Raw genomic sequence first — 16032 nt, forward strand, 5'->3', positions numbered from 1 at the left:
CAGCTGAATTTTTGACTTAAAAATATATCATGAAACAAGTAGAAATTAATTTTACTTTGACCAATATTGTTAATGTTTCATAAGATCATATTCACAATCATTTGCATTCACAAATTATTTAGCTCTGAAGTGTTACCTGGTTTTCAAATTTCTAGCCAATTTTCTCTTGAAGTTCATGTAATCCAAAAAGGCAGCAGCTGGCAAGGGGAGGGGACTTGGATGGAGAAGATGAAAGAAAAATGCAGAAGTAAAAAGAAAAGCATGAACCCTTGCTAGATACCAAGGGGAGACTGAGCTACTGAGAACTGATGGATTATATGGTTGGTGTTTTTAAAGGGAAAGAGGATAAATTACTAACCGACCTATTCTGCCAAATAATGGCAGTTATGAATGTGTTTATGCCACCTCTGTGGTTATGAAGAGTGCATGCTCAAGTACTTTCTAGTATCTTTCAAAACTATTATCTTCAAAAGAAGAAGCATTCTGATACCACAGTTGGCGACTTTCTGGACTTAACAAAGAATTAGGGGACTTCCCTGGTGGTCTAGTGGCTAAACCGTCAAGCTCCCAGTGCAGGGGGCCCAGGTTTGATCCCTGAGAACTAGATCCCATATGTCACGGCTAAGACCCAGTACAGCCAAATACATAAATATTTAATTTGAAAAAACAAAGAATTAGGAAGCAGGAATTTTCTTGCATATTCTACAGGCTTCATAGTGCTAAATGTAAATAATCTTTAGGTTTCTATACCCTAATCTATTTCAAGGGTGAGGTTACCAAATTCTTCTGTGTAAGGAATTTTTAGAGTCCTTATAAGTAGTGGTATTAACTTACAAAATTTCTTTTTGTTTAGTGAAACACTCAGACTCATGAAACAACGGAGAAAGATACAATTTGTGGGCTCCAAATGTGTATATTTATCCCATTTACTTAAATTTATTTGCTACCCAACATCAGTATTCCAGTGCTTTCATGATCATTTTTTTTAATATTTATTTTATCTGTTTGACTGCACTGGGTCTCAGCCACTGCATGTATGATCATTGATCTTCATTGCAGCATGCAGAAATCTTGAACTGTGACATTTGAACTTTTCGCTGCAGCACGTGGGATCTCAATCCCTGAAAAGGGATCAAACCCAGACTGCCTGTACTGGGAGCACTGAGTCTAAGTAACTGAACCACCAGGGAAGCCCCCTTTCTTAGTCATTTGAATATATGCAGAACAACAAAACGTCTGAGTCACCAAAACGCGCTCCCAGCGGAGGCTGAACACGTGACACTTTGCCTTCTTGTTTCAGTTCTCATACTATTAAATAGTGTCCTTATCTAGGGCTACATTTTTTTTAACTTTTAAGTTTGTATTGGGGTATAGCCAATTAACAATGTTGTGATAGTTTCAGGTGGACAGCAAAAGGTCTCAGCCATACATACACATGTATCCATTCTCCCCCAAACTCCCCTCCCATCCAGGCTAGCAAATAACATTGAATGGAGTTCCGTATGCTATACAGTGGGTCCTTGTTGGTTATCCATTTTAAATATAGCAGTGTGTATATATTCATTCGAAACTCCCTGACTATCCCTTCCCTCCCTCCTCCTTCCCCCCAAAATCGTAAGTTTGTTCTCTAAGTCTGTGAGTCTGTCTCTGTTTAGTAAGTTCATTTGAATATATTTTTTAGATTCCACGTGTAAGGGATGGCATATGATGTTTCTCCTTCTCTGACTTGCTCCACTTGGTATGGTAACCTCTCAGTCCATCCATGTTGCTGCCAGTGGCATTATTTCATTCTTTTTAATGACTGAGTAACATTCCACTGTGTATATGTACCATATCTTCTTTATCCCTTCCTCTGCCAATGGACAGTTAGGTTGCTTCTCCGCCTTGGCTAATGTTGACAGTGCTGCAGTGGACATTGGGGTACATGTATCCTTTCAGATCATGCTTTTCTCCTGATCTATACTCAGAAGTGAGATTGCAGGGTCATATACTAGCTCTATTTTTGGTTTTTTAGGGAAACTTCATACTGTTTTCCATAGTGGCTGTACCAATTGACATTCCCACCAGCAATGTAGAAGGGCTTCCTTCTCCCCACACCCTCTCTAGCGTTTATTGTTTGGGGGCTTTTTGATGATAGCCATTTTGACTGGTGTGAAGTCATATCTCACTGTAGTTTTGATGTGCATTTTTCTAATAATTAGAAATGTTGACCTTTTCATGTGTCTCTTTCCCATTGGTGTGTCTTCTATGGAGAAATGTTTATTCGGGTCTTCTCCCCATTTTTTGAGTGGGTTGTTTGTTTCGATGCTATTGAGCATCATGAACTGTTTGTGAATTTTGGAGACTAATGTCTGTCTGTCATATTATTGGCAAATATTTTCTCTCAATCTGTTGGTTGTCTTTTTGTTTTATTTATTGTTTATTTTGCACTGCAAAAGCTTTTGTATTTATTTATTTTAATTGGAGGCTATTTACATTACAATGTTGTAGTGGTTTTTGCCATACAGTGACATGAATCAGCCATGGGTGTACTTGTGTTCCCCATCCTGAATCCCCTTCCCACCTCCCTCCCCACCCCATCCCTCAGGGTTGTCCCAGTGCACCATCTTTGAATGCCCTGTTTCATGCATTGAACTTGGACTGGTGATCTATTTCACATACAGTAATATACATGTTCGGAGAAGGCAATGGCAACCCACTCCAGGACTCTTGCCTGGCAAATCCCACGGGTGGAGGAGCCTGAAAGGCTGCAGTCCATGGGGTTGCTAGGAGTCGGACACGACTGAGTGACTTCACTTTCACTTTTGACTTTGATGAATTGGAGAAGAAAATGGCAACCTACTCCAGTGTTCTTGCCTGGAGAATCCCAGGGACTAGGGAGCCTGGTGGGCTGCTGTCTATGGGGTCGCACAGAGTCGGCCACGACTGAAGTGACTTAGCAGCAGCAGCAGCAGCAATATACATGTTTCAATGCTCCCATTTATTTTTGTTTCCATTATTCTGGAAAATGGGTCAAAAAAGATATTACTGCAATTTTTGTCAGAGAGTGTTCTACCTTTGTTTTCCTCTAAGATTTTTATAGTGTTCAATCTCGTTTAGGCCTTTAAACCATTTTGAGCTTATTTTTGTATATGGTGTAAAGAATGGTCTAATTTCATTTTTTACATGGAGTTGTCCAGTATTCCCAGCACCATTTGTTGAAGAGACAGTCTTCCCAACATTGTGTAATCTTTCCTGGTTTTTCATAATTTAATTGATGATAGGTGCATGGATTTATTTCTGGGTTTCTATCCTACTTCATTGATCTGATTTCAATTTTTGTTCAAGTACAATACTCTTTTGATGTCTATAGCTTTGTAGTATAGTCTGAAGTCAAGGAGCCTGATTCCTCCAGCTCTGCCTTTCTTTCTCAAGATTGTTTTGGCTATTTGGGGGTTCTTGTGTCTCCATACAAATGTTAAGATTTATGTTTTAGTTCTGTGAAAAAGCATGCTATTAGTAGGGGGAGGCTGGTGGGCTGCCGTCTATGGGGTTGCACAGAGTCGAACATAACTGAAGCGACTTAGCAGCAGCAGCAGAAGCAGAGATTGTGTTGAATCTGTACTTTGCATTGGGTAGTATAGTCATTTTGACGATATTGATTCCTCCAATCCATGAACATGGTCTATCTTTTCACCTGTTTCTGTCTTCTTTGATTTCTTTCACCAGTGTCTTACAGTTTTCACAGTACAAGTGTTTGTCTCCTTTCGTAGGTTTATTCAGAGGTATTTTATTGTTGTTGATATGATGGTAAGCAGAATTTTTCCTTGAATTTCTTTTTCTGATCTTTCATTGTTAGTGTATAGAAGTGCAACAGATTTCTGTGTATTAATTTTCTAACCTGCAACTTTATCAAACCAAATGATGAGCTCTAATAGTTTTCTGGCAGTGTCTTTAGGATCTCCTGTGTATAGTATTATGTCATCTGCAAACAGTGACAGTTTAACTTCTTTTTCAGTTTGGATTCCCTCTACTTCTTTTTTTCTCTGGTTGCCATAGCTAGGACTTTCAAAACTATGTTGAATAAAAGTGGTGAGAGTGGACATCCTTGTCTCGTTCCTGATCTTAGAGGAGGTGCTTTCAGCTTTTCACCACTGAGCATGATATTAGCTGTAAGTTTGTCGTATACGTCCTTTATTAAGTTGAGGTACATTCTCTCTATGCTAGGGCTACATTTTTGCTTGTTCATGCTTTTTATTGGTGTTTTCCATTTTTAAAGCGGCCCTAAATTGTAGTTTTGAAGTGCTGTCTGGTGTTTCTAAGTGAAAGAATCCATCACATGACTTATGGAGAAAATACGGAAAAATGAAGGTAGGCTTCATTGACACATTACTTAGAGTGCTGTTACCCATGAGCTCAATGTTAATGAATAAACAATATATATTAAGTATGGTGTCTTTGGACAGATGTAAAACAAGATTTTTTATTGATGAGTTGGTGAAAATATTGTGACCAGACCTGACCCTGTATTTCCTCTAAGAGCAGTGACTCAGACTCAGTTTCACTAATTCAGTGTTCATGGTGACTTCATAGAATATAATTACTTCAAATAACAAGATTCCATTCTATCTTGTTTTATGTTCACTGTTGTTAAATGGGATCCAGTCTCCTGGTTAAGTTTTTGTCTCTCGCATTCATGTAAAAAGCAATTTGCTTGGATGGGAAAATTAACTGCTACCAGTGTATGAGTCTACTGTCTTTATTTGAAGAGCTGTGTTACAGTCTATCATCAATTTTTATGGATTTAAAGACATTAGTTCTTACTCTGGAGAAGGCAATGGCAGCCCACTCCAGTACTCTTGCCTGGAAAAATCCCATGAATGGAGGAGCCTGGTAGGCTGCAGTCCATGGGGTTGCTAAGAGTTGGACACGGCTGAGCAACTTCACTTTCACTTTTCACTTTCATGCATTGGAGAAGGAAATGGCAATCCACTCCAGTGTTCTTGCCTGGAGAATCCCAGGGACGGCGCAGCCTGGTGGGCTGCCGTCTATGGGGTAGCACCGAGTCGGACACAACTGAAGCGACTTAGCAGCAGCAGCAGCAGCAGTTCTTACTCTACTCAACAAATATGTATAAAACTTTCTAAGGAATTTGGGGAAAGTTCCAATCCTATGTTCATTAATTTATTGAGTCTATGAGTGACTAGTAGACTTGGAATTATTTGATAAAGATCCTTAAACATTTGACCCAGTGTAGAGACTCACATTCTTGCTATCTTCCCTAGCAAGAAAAATCTGATACATCGAATTATTTCTACTATCGTTTGTATCATTATTATCTACTCACCTATTTGCATATGATAAGAAGGGCATGTTATTCTGTAGGAACCAAATTCAGTCACATTCATATGGCCAGTGTTGATGCTGAAGGGCACATAGATTTCTGTGGAAGTAACAGCAAACATGCTCCATAAAATCTGGAGAAAAGAGGCAATCCTTCTAGCCACCATTCATAGGGAGCCCTCACTACAGAACATTTTGTTGAGTTTCTTGAAAGCATTTGGTTGTCAGTAGGCATCACCAATGTTACTGTAAAGCACATGCCTGGAGACTTTCCTAGCAGTGAGGAAGACAAGGCAGAACTCACATATGTGCCCCCCGGCCTTTAGTCAGATCCTTTATGACCAGTGCATCCTGCTTAGAAACTATTCCAGTCCTTCATATTAACTCACTATTGATCAGAGGCGTATTAGTACACCTTTTGTTACCTGAATGTTATTGGGCAGAGATGTTTCAGTATTTGCTTACATAACATCATTGGCCACAGGTGTTGCTTTCTTTAAAAATTCCCTGGTCAATGATGTGTTAAGTATAAGAAGAACCTGACAACAGGCCTGGGAGTTCACCATTTCTGTTAGCTTTCAAGCCATATTGACCGCCATTTTATTTTGCAATACTGAACATCAGAAAATTTGTTTCAGAGATATTGAATTAAAGTCCTGCCCCGTTGAGCTATTAGAAGTAATATGTTGAAGAGAAACTGAAGTACAATTACCTATGAAATAGTATATCTAAAGAATTATTTGAAAAACTTTGTCATAATCTCATGTAAAATTCAGGTTATATTCAGCTGTATTCTATGAAAGTAGAAACATCAGCTATATAATTCACTATTGTTTCCATTGGCTATATCACAGTGCACGACAGTTACTTGTCCAATTCTTTTCTTTAATGAGACCTTGGGGGAATAGTTAAGATGTATCTGTCAACATACCTAGGTTCTGCAAATAGTCCATTTAACTTTGAAGTAAGGAGAATTTTTACATATATGATCTTAAAAAGAGAAATTGTCTGTTAGGAGACATGACAGCGCTTGGAGTTAAGTGTGATAACCAGCCCACCAGATGTAGTGGTTTTTTTTTTTTTTTTTTTGCATTTCATGTGTTTTGCCTGCAATTTGGAGAGCAGACTCAAGGTGAATGGCCCTTCTAACTGCAAAAGATTTCTTCCCATTGGCACACGAACTTGAATTCTCAGTCACTCAGTGTGAAAGTTTTCTTAGTTAAGTGTCCTTATTTTAAAGCTGCCAGGTCTAATATTTACTAACCTATGATCACCAAAGGTAAAAGGCAAACCTTGTAAATTCCTATGATAGTATAAGTTTGGATAAAATATGATTGATGACGAACTCTAGTCCTCTGCCTTCTCTCTACTCCCAAGCAAGAAGCTAGAAAAACTCACTTGTATTCTTGGGGAGGAGGAGTGGGGGAATTAGGAGGGGCTCAAGGCTGAGAAGATTACATCAAGCATTTACAAGGAGAAAGGCTGATGGTTGATCACCATGTCTCCTGTGGACCCTTGATGCAGTCCCCGTGGATAAGGGCAGCTATGTGGGGTACCAGTCAACTGGGGGACTTCTTGAATGGTTGGCACTGTCTTGGCAGCTCACTGGTCACAAGATGCAGAGTGGTTCCCATCAATATTTTTTTTAATTTATTTAACTTTTGGCTGTGCTGGCCTTCATTGTTGTGCAGGCTTTGTCTAGTGTGGAGACCAGGATCTACTGTAATTGCAGTTCATGGGCTTCTAATTGCTGCGGCTTCTCTTGTTGCAGACATGGGTTTTAGGGTCTGTGGACTCAGTAGTTGTGAAACGTGGGCCTGCAGCATGTGGAATCTTCCCAGACCAGGGATCAAACTCATGCCCGATGCTTTGGCAGGCAGATTCTTAACCACTGGACCACCAGGGAAGTCCCCTATCAATATGTAAGCTGAAGCTTACAACTTCCATGTGACATCAAGCCATATCTGGGATCTGGAAGGATACAGATCATCTAGCTAGATACCCGAGACTTCCACCTGTCTAGCTGCACGGGCTCGCCCTGGAAGCAACCTCAACATCTTATACTTTTTACCTGATTTGCCTGTGTGGGGTTTAATAGTATGTACGCTGCAACACTGACTCTAAAACAACAATCAATTAAAGACAAAATACTATTTTAAATACCACTGAAAAAGAGGAGAAACTTGCCATAACTCTTGAATGCCATCAAGTATCCTGTTAGCCTCGATTTCACAGATGTTAAAAAGTAAAGCAAAACTATGTCCTGAAATCTACGAAGATCAGTCATTTAGACGGAGATGAAAACAGAAGCACTTACATAAAATATGGCAATGTTCTCTCATCTCTTTTATAATTATCAATCAAGGCTCCATTTAAATTTGTTTTTAATGACAAACTCAGACTAGATTTCCCCAGACTTTGAGACCTTTAGCTACCTGATGCTGTGCAGGTGGGGCTGGGGGTAAAGAATCTGCTCGCCAGTGCAGGAGACCGTAGAGACGCAGGTTCGATCCCTGGGTCAGGAAGATCCCCTGGAGGAGGACATGGCCACCCGCTCCAGTAGTCTTGCCTGGAGAACCCCATGGACTGGGGAGTCTGGCAGGCTATAGTCCATGGGGTTGCAAAGAGTCAGAAATGACAGAAGTGACTTAGGGTGCACCCACGCACATAATGCTGATAACTTTTATCCTGCTTCCCTTTCAACAATGCTTTTTGTGTGCGTGCAGTCATAGATTTTTGCAGCCTTCCAGTCTTTATTCTGTCTGCCTCTTTTTTATCTTGTCCTTGTCTATTGCTGGATAGGGGACAACATCTCTGTCTGATGCGAATGTTATAGCAAAAGCTGGAAAGAAGAAATATTGTGATGGCAAAGTGCATAAGCAGCAGCATAACGCCCCATGATGGTCCTTTTTTGAACACAAGGAGGCAGATTTTCTCTATTCTCTGTATATATATATATTTTTTTTTTTTTTTTTTTTTCTTGTAAGTGATACGTCTCCTGGATTTCGTTTAATTGATTCCTGACACACCTCTGGAGATTTCAAGATGACTTTCAACAGTCTCCTATTCTCTGCTTCCTGGATAAGGAAGGGCCTCAGGTCCCTCTTGGGTTCCCGCTGATATTATGGTTCAAGTGCACTAGCTACCCTGTTGCATCAGGAAGCTCTCTCAGTGACCCCAATAATCACTTTTCTTCTTCCTATTGCTGCTAATCAATCAAGGGCTGAGATACTGTCTTTAGAAGTTTGATTGAGCTCACTTGAATTTTTTTTTAAGGAAATCTTACTAGTAAAATAAAAATTCAGAATACCCCAGTTCCATTTTCAGATCCACGTTTGGGACTTCCCTGGCATTCTAGTGGGTGGAGGTCTGCTCTTCTGCTGCAGCAGGCACAGGTTCGATCCCTGGTGTGGAGACAAGATCCTGCATGTGGTGTGGGAGAGCAAGACCCAAATACAAGTTTAACTGAAGTCCAAATTCAAAATTTTCAAGGCATGTATTCATTTACTAATTCATTGAACAAACATCTGATGAGTCTGTTATGTTCCAATAACTGGCCTGGGAAGAGGAGATACCACGATGGAATCAGCCAGGAGCCCATTCAGGAGAGGCACAGGAACGGCACGTGTGGTCACGTTCACTCCCGTCCTGCATCATGGGGGCGGAGCAAAGGCAGGGGTTAATGCCTCATGGAGGCAAATGGCTTTCAGAGACCATGACATTTAGTCTGAGGCTCGAGAAGGGAAAGCCCATATTCCCTCAGTGCTACACAGAGTTTCCACAAAGGCCCAGAGGTCACACCACAGAACAGGGTGAGTGTCCATCTGAGTTGGGCTCTGTAATCCGTGAGTTATCTCTTAGGTGGCACCATGCTGGTTGGATCTGCCCGTTGTAAGAACAAATTTCACAGCACAGTGTTATGGCTGGTGGATTGAAAGGAAGGTGGAAGCAGAGGCTGAAGAGAATATTTTTTATAAAAGGATAGTAGTAAACACCCAAATAAGAAATGATAACTTTAGAAGATACTGACGATACATATACTTACTAATCAATCTTGGCAATGATTGTCTGGAACTCAGTTTAGATACTTGATTTTGAGACCAAGATTTTGGGCTTCACTGATAAACAGTAGTTGGGATCAGAAGGAGAGAGAAGGAGGGAAGCCCTAGTCCTGAGCACTGACGTATCAAAGGCAAATGGGATGAGTAACACCAAAGAAGGAAAAAGCGCTATGAGTGATCAGAAGGAAATTGGGGGAGAGGCTCACAGTGCTTTGAGGGCCCAGGAGTTATGAAGAGTAGAGAGTGTATTGTGAGCCAGTTCACAGGTTGGTTGGCCTCTTTCACGGGATAGTTTCTAGGATTTCTGTCCCATCCAGGACCATGCAGTATTGGCTCCCATCTGTAGGTTTGGACATTTACCTGTCTCCCATCTCGTTTATTCCTCATCTTCTCTTTAGAGGGACTTCCCTGGTGACTCACAGAGTAAAGAATCTCCCTGCAATGTGGGAAACCAGGGTTCGATCCCTGGTTGGGAAGATCCCCTAGAGAAGGGAATGGCAACCAACTCCAGTATTCTTGCCTGGGAAATTCAGTGGACAGAGGAACCTGGTGGACTGAAGTCTATGGGGTTGCAAGAGTCGGACACGACTTAGCAACTAAGCAATGAATATAAATTTTAAGTTGTTTTATTTCGTTTATTCAATTCTTATGATAACCAGCTAACAGTTGCAAATAGGATTTAAATTAGTTGTGAGAATTAAACTCTAAAAATGATACCCAGAAAACCAAGTTACCCTTTTCTTCATTGGCTTCCTGAAATTATCTTGTGCTAATTCAGTACACAATAGTAACTAAAATGTATGATGACATTTACTACCTATTTATTAAAGGTTGCCTTAAATCTGATCTTAGAAGATTGGAGATTTTTGTAATTATTCATTTGTAACTAATCCAGTTACTTCCCTAGTATTTCCCTAGTGAGTACATTTTAAGCAGTATTTCCATAATTATTACCTCTTCATTTAAAATGATGAACATCAAATATCTAACTCCTAAGTCAAAAAGCAGAGACATTACTTTGCTGACTAAGGTCCGTCTAGTCGAGGCTATGGTTTTTCCCGTGGTCATGTATGGATGTGAGAGTTGGACTGTGAAGAAGGCTGAGTGCCGAAGAATTGATGCTTTTGAACTGTGGTGTTGGAGAAGACTCTTGACAGTCCCTTGGACTGCAAGGAGATCCAACCAGTCCATTCTGAAGGAGATTAGCCATGGGATTTCTTTGGAAGGAATGATGCTGAAGCTGAAGCTCCAGTACTTTGGCCACCTCATGCGAAGAGTTGACTCATTGGAAAAGACTCGATGCTGGGAGGGATTGGGGGCAGGAGGAGAAGGGGACAACCAAGGATGAGATGGCTGGATGGCATCACTGACTTGATGGACGTGAGTCTGAGTGAACTCCGGGAGTTGGTGATGGACAGGAAGGCCTGGCGTGCTGCAGTTCATGGGGTTGCAAAGAGTCGGACACAACTGAGCGACTGAACTGAACTGAAGTCAAACTGACATGTCTCAATGTATCCACTATATTTATTGGAAATAATGTTGGTATCCTATGTTGACCAAACAAGATGTAGAACCTGAAAGTTGAAAATTATGTGCTATTCATTGGACAAAACTGAGGACTTAAGCCTGGGACACAGCATCTCAGATCATTCTAAGAGACTGCTTCCAAAGAGGAGCCAGGATATACAGATTTTTGCAACAAAGATCAGGTAGTCAGAACATCCAAAGATTACTTTTAATTAAGGAAAACAAGGTAGCTCAACGTAAGGAATTTAGTGCTTTCCTCTGTATGTGGCACGCCCTGCCATGCTTCAGTTGTGTCCAACTCTTTGTGACCCCATAGACTGTGGCCCACCAGGCTCTTCTGTCCATGGGAGTTTTCCCAGCAAGAATACTGGAGTGGGTTGCCATACCCTCCTCCAGGGGATCTTTCTGACCCAGGAATCGAACCAGTGTCTCCTACGTCTCCTACATTGCAGGCAGATTCTTTACTGCTGAGCCACTGTGGAAGCCCCCTTCCTCTATATGGGAAGATGAAAACTCCAGCGCTCATTGAAATCACCCCTTTGATATGCACCTCAGCTGTCTATGGCCAGCATCCTGTGCTTTCTTATCCCGAGTCTCCTCAAGGTGTACATTTGCGGGTGGCCACAGTGGCTGATGATTTGATGATGAGCATCTGGTTTCATCCTGAGTTCCCACAGGAGTCACCAGGACAGCTGTAATGTGATGGCTTGACGGTTGCAACATCTTTGTTTACTGATATGGCACGCAACATTTTTTTTTTTTTCATTGACATCTAACTGACTCCTGTAAACTTCATTTTAAAGTTTCTATTTAGTTATTACAGACTCTGTCTGGAAAGTCTAGAAATAACCCTATTATGACTGAAATACTAAGCCAAAACTCAGCTGCTACTGGAAAATTACTCCCCCCCCAAAAAAAAAAAAAACTCCCTTTCTTTCTGAAGTAAATCATAAATGCTTTAATCCACAAATAATGTGAACTTAAAATATGGAAAATATCTGTGAATTTAATAAAAATCCTTTTCAAAAGAGAACGACAGAATTAAACATCACTTTTCTACTTACGTGGTGTGACATTTTCGTTTTGTTCCAAGTTATTTTACCTTTTTTGTGACTCTGGAGTTTGTAAACATGCCATAAAATTTGGTAATTACATAAGGACAATTTCATGGTTCTAGTTCAGTATAAAGGTGGCTAGACAGAGCAGCAAAACCGATTTTCTTTTTTACCTTGTGCAAAGGAACAAAGGAAATAGAATGCAAATTCTGCATTAAGACCATGTTAGAATTATAACTCAACAATATGTTACACATGAAATGAAAACCAGGTGCAGCCCGTGTTAGCTATTGTGCTGTGACAGTCAGCCAGTGGTTATGCTCAAACACCCCTTTGTTTAACCCATGTCTTGCTCTGTAACCCAGTGTTCCAAATGCTGATCTCTGGTGGTGTCCTCTTGCCAAAGATCCTCAGAGGCAGGACTGGCCCCAGACAAAATTATGAAGCAGATGAAGCTTGAGTTCATCCGTGCCTTAGTTTCTCTCTATCTCCCTGTCCCCCAGGGTCTACCCTAGTCACCCATCACTCGGGATTTTTCCTCTGTTTTGGGGGGTTTCATGCTATTTCTTGTTGTCCAGTCTCTCATTTTAAGCAATATTTATTTACTTATTTGGCGACATCAGGGATTAGTTGTCCATAGTATGTGAAATCTTCACTGTATCAAGCAGGCTTAGTAGTTGGGGCTTGAGGGCTTTTTGCTCCACAGCACGTGAGGTCTTAGTTTCCCAAAGCAGGGCCTGAGCAGCCCCCTGCATGGCAAGGTGGACTCTTCCCCACGGGACCACCAGGGACGTCTCCCAGGCCCTCCTTGTATCATTTTTCTACCTACAAAATGATCAGTGATTACCCAATAGGAGCCAAGCAATCAAGACCTTCCTCCTTTCCTTCCAAATGTTATTTTGACTGTTCTCACCAATGTTCTACTCCAAGTGGACTATCCACCTTGCCCTTTTTATTCACAAGAAGTTTTCTGTGATAACTCTTCTGCCTGAGCTGGCCTCCACCTCTTATCTCCATCTATGGAAATCCTAACCATCTTCAAGGTTCCACTCAACTCTGCTTCCTCCAGGTGTCTTCCTGGAGCACCCTGGCCTGCCCCCTCTACACGTTATCCATACTCTCACGGGATGCTTGCCGTGTGTTGCTTTGTATCAGAATCATATTTACACGTGTGTCTTGTGCCTAGGCACTGTGCAAGGCACTTCACAAATGTAATACCTTTCACATTTTACAACAATCGTATGACATAGGTGTTGCCATCCCGTATATCAGTTAAGGAAACTGAGGCGCAAGTAAATGAAATAACTTGCCCAATGTCCCAGTGCCAGAAAGCAACAGAGCTAAGACATGTATCCTTTCCACTGAATCATAGGGCTTTCTATTTAATTCTTTCCATCTTCTAAAAGATGAATGGGGATTTAAGATGGAGGAAAAGGCCAATGTAAACTTTCTGATTATCAAATACTGTCCAACAAAGGAATAGAATTTTGTGATAATTACCATATTCTTTGCTAGACCTGGCTGGTTAACTATAATCCATGAAGAATTCAAGTCAACTGTGAGAGACAAAAAAAATCCTTACTTAACATTGTCAAAACAAATATACATGGCATAAAAAGAGGCCATTGATGACAATTTACAAGTCAAGAAAGGCTGGGGAGCGTTGGTCTTTGAGCACCACATTTCAAGGAAAAGGAGTAAATACGTTTGGCCACCTACAAGTTTCCTGGGATTTAAACAATTTGGTCTGAAAATACAATGATCATCTAAAGCTCCTATTGACTAACACTATCTTTACTGAGTACACAGCCTGCTTTTTTTTTTTTTTTCTTTCATTCTGTCTTTTGTCTGACATCCTGGATAAGTTACAGGAGAGAAGCTTAGGGTTTCTAAGCTGGAAATCTCATCTGAGACGGATCATCTCAAGGACCCAGAACCATGGAGTCTAGCCTGGACAGGTCGCTGCCGGGGGGCTCTTCAGCATCAGACCAGCCTCCCACCCATCACATGGTGGAGGCCCATCCACCATGGAGAATTTTGACTTAGGATCTACATGCTTTGACCTCAGTATCTTTGCCTCTCCCAAGGTGGGAGAAATCTGTCTTCATATCTGCTCTTTTATTCTCGCCTCATTTCCTGGGCCTCAGCTTGTCACACTGTCAGATTGTATTTCTTTAGCCAGAGTTATCAGTAAGCCTGTGTTCCCAGTGCCTCTCTGCCTCAGCTTTGTTTGCAAACTTCATTTCAATTATGTCTGCTTCCTCTCTGCCAGTTCCATTTATAGATATTTCTACATTTTTGTTCCTCATACCAATCTTAATAATAAGTTTTAAATTATTATTCAGGGAAAACAATGCATCTAAGCTCAATGTAACAGGCCATCCTGGACTTCAGGCTCTATCTTATAAAGCCTGAGAATTTTCATTTCAGTTATGTGTTAAATCTTAGGAATTCAATGAGCTGAACAGGAAAACCACCTTCAACCGCACTGGAAAAGAAACTCAAACACAAAAGCTCTTTCTTTCTTTTAAGTTTTTATGGTTTTCTTAGTCCTCTACAAAAGTCTTCAAGGCTAGTTTACTTTTTTCTTACTTATTATTTTGAAACAATTACATGTTCACAGGAAATTGTGAAAGAAATGAACAGGAGGTCCTGTTTACCCAACACTCCATCTCACCCAATGGTTACGTCTTATATAACAATAGTGCATTATCAAGCCAGCTTCCCTGGTAGCTCAGCTGGTAAAGAATCCACCTGCAATGCAGGAGGCCCTGGTTTAATTCCTGGGTCAGGAAGATCTGCCGGGGAAGGGAACGGCTACCCACTCCAGAATTGTGGCCTGGAGAATTCCATGGACTATCAGACATGACTGAGCGACTTACACTTCCACTTTCATCAAGCCAGGTGATCGATCTTGGACTAACTTACTTCCCAAAAAGGAAAAAAAAACAAAAAATGTCCAGCATAGACAGCCTAGTCAGCCTTCAGTTTCATCCTATCTGTCTCTGCCCACAAGCAATAACTAGGCTGACAGTCCTGGAAGACAGAGTGGTGGGTCCACATGGCCACAGAGAGATGATCCTTGGGGCTCCTGCAAAATCCTAGGCAGTGTCACAGCAGGGCTGTGGAAGGGCACGCCCAGCAGAAGAGTTGGGTTGGAATCTGATTCTGCCTCCAAACCTGTGACCTTGAACAAGTCGCTTGACCCCTCCAGGATTCCATGTCTACATCCATCAAATGGAGAAAATATTTCTTCTGCCTATTCATAGAGTCCTTGTGGAGAAGGGAAAGGCTACCCACCCAAGTATCCTGGCCTGGAGAATTCCATGGATAGTATAGTCCTTGGGGTCGCAAAGAATCAGACACAACTGAGTGACTTTCACTTCACTTGTGGTGATGAGATGTGATGGTGTGCGTGAAGGGGAAATGTAGATGTCAGTCAGCGACCATCACGATCATCATATGTATATTCCTATCTGTGATGACGGTCAGTTACAAAAATGTAGTTTTTCAGTGGTGGTGTTACCTTGGAAACAAAACAAAAACTACCTCCTTGTTAGCCACAAGGCCAAGGGTTTTCATCACATGCAAATGACCTTCCCTTTCTACACTCTGGGTGGGACAGGTACCAGCAACGTGTTGTACAGCACCCTGTGATTCACTGCCTGCCTACCCTGAGGCACACAATCTATTTTAAAATAAATATTTCTTAACACTTTCTTCTAAAAGGTCGAACTCATTTTAAGTAGCATTAATTTTAATTCTTACCCCGCGATCCATTCTTACCTTTTTTTTCCCATGCTTGGAGATATACAATAGATGTTCTTGAAAAGAATGAGAAATTATAAGGATACCAGATTAGACAGTGCATGGCATATGAAGTAGAAATGGAGACCATCCAAAATGCATTCTTCTTTGGTTTGTCTGGTTATATAATAGAGATTCCCTAACTCAATGTTGGATTCTGGTGTTCAGGTAGTAAAAATGCTAGTTTTGACAGTAAGCGGGGGATAAATATATAGGAATAAGTAGACTTAAATCACAGAATGTAAAGATAAAATCTGTGT

The 16032-nt window shown here is 41.1% G+C and overlaps 1 protein-coding gene across 10 annotated transcripts in view; it reads left to right on the forward strand.

Moving 5' to 3' along the window:
- RBMS3 (RNA binding motif single stranded interacting protein 3) overlaps window positions 1-16032 on the forward strand; it is an 819111-nt gene that overhangs the window by 661876 nt on the left and 141203 nt on the right. The window lies entirely within an intron of this gene.

The sequence above is a fragment of the Capra hircus genome, chromosome 22, assembly GCF_001704415.2.
Source record: "Capra hircus breed San Clemente chromosome 22, ASM170441v1, whole genome shotgun sequence".
NCBI classification, from domain to species: domain Eukaryota; kingdom Metazoa; phylum Chordata; class Mammalia; order Artiodactyla; family Bovidae; genus Capra; species Capra hircus.